Here is a 1727-nt window from a genome sequence, read left to right as displayed (position 1 = left end):
TTCATTACAGTTTCCGTTCCAACATCGAACCAATCTGATGTAGATATAATGTGTGCATTCATTACAGTTTCCGTTCCAACATCGAACCAATCTGATGTAGATATAAATGTGTGCATTCATTACAGTTTCCGTTCCAACATCGAACCAATCTGATGTAGATATAAAGGTGCATTCATTACAGTTTCCGTTCCAACATCGAACCAATCTGATGTAGATATAAAGTGTGCATTCATTACAGTTTCCGTTCCAACATCGAACCAATCTGATGTAGATATAATGTGTGCATTCATTACAGTTTCCGTTCCAACATCGAACCAATCTGATGTAGATATAAAGTGTGCATTCATTACAGTTTCCGTTCCAACATCGAACCAATCTGATGTAGATATAATGTGTGCATTCATTACAGTTTTCCGTTCCAACATCGAACCAATCTGATGTAGATATAAAGTTGTGCATTCATTACAGTTTCCGTTCCAACATCGAACCAATCTGATGGAGATATAATGTGTGCATTCATTACAGTTTCCGTTCCAACATCGAACCAATCTGATGTAGATATAATGGTGCATTCATTACAGTTTCCGTTCCAAACATCGAACCAATCTGATGTAGATATAAGTGTGCATTCATTACAGTTTCCGTTCCAACATCGAACCAATCTGATGTAGATATAAAGTGTGCATTCATTACAGTTTCCGTTCCAACATCGAACCAATCTGATGTAGATATAAAGTGTGCATTCATTACAGTTTCCGTTCCAACATCGAACCAATCTGATGTAGTTATAAAGTGTGCATTCATTACGTACAGGAATGTGAGCGTATTATTTTTCAGTATCGTGTATTCTGGGAACGCTGTAATCACAAATTCCACAATTTATTGCACGGCACGTGGAGCTTTCCGAGGAAAAACATTAGCTACCTACCTAATGTAAAACATTACCTACCTACCTAATGTAAAACATTACCTACCTACCTAATGTAAAACTATCTACATTTTTCAAATGTCTCTTTTATAAAAAAAAACTTGAACTGTAAAGCAACAGTCTAGAATGAAGTAAGTTTTGTTGCTCTAATGATAATACTAAACTCAGATCTACCTACAACGTCGGCCTGCCCAGACCTGCGTGGGGCGGCAGGCGGCAGGCGGCAGGCGGCAGGCGGCAGGCGGCAGGCGGCTCTACACCGGGGCGGGTCGACGTCGCCGGACCTTTTCAATATTTACGTCAACAGCCTCACAGAGGAGCAAAACTGATTTTCATGTCAGTGGAGTTCGTATTAATAAAATTGAAGTTCCGCTGATGTTAGTAATATGGTGCTGTTCAGTTGTAAGGGTGGTAAATTGGGCGGAATAGAAATATACCCGGATACGGAATAATCTACCACCTTACAAAGATTAGAGGAAAATAATAATTTTTACCTTACTTACTTGATCTATCTACCTAGTAAAGAATAGAAGCTAGCCGTCGACTCCCTTGTAATGTATATGAGGTGTTATAAATGAAATTTGCTAGATGTTAGGCAAAATTGTTTTTAATGTAACTTTTACCGGGGTCGCTTAACACATAGTGATGGCTAATAATGCTTAGTTATTCTAGCTTAATGCCAAGACTTAATTTAGATACATTAGAATGCCTTAGGTAGATAGTACATAAATCTATGTTTTAAATTTAAGATGCCATTGGCATGGAATAGACAATGACACAGTAAAATTCATAAAATTGT

At 37.9% G+C, this 1727-nt stretch overlaps 1 long non-coding RNA gene across 1 annotated transcript; it reads left to right on the top strand.

Moving 5' to 3' along the window:
• The first annotated feature begins 25 nt into the window (after nt 1-25).
• Nucleotides 26-1084, top strand: LOC138403301 (uncharacterized). Its single transcript, XR_011237587.1, has 4 exons — nt 26-52; nt 167-392; nt 452-566; nt 623-1084. It is a non-coding gene; the product is annotated as an uncharacterized lncRNA (long non-coding RNA).
• Nucleotides 1085-1727: the final 643 nt, after the last annotated feature.

This window comes from Maniola hyperantus, chromosome 15 (genome assembly GCF_902806685.2).
Source record: "Maniola hyperantus chromosome 15, iAphHyp1.2, whole genome shotgun sequence".
Classification (NCBI taxonomy): domain Eukaryota; kingdom Metazoa; phylum Arthropoda; class Insecta; order Lepidoptera; family Nymphalidae; genus Maniola; species Maniola hyperantus.
The sequence above is the reverse complement of the archived record's forward strand: the minus strand, read 5'-3'. Positions and strand labels throughout refer to the sequence as shown.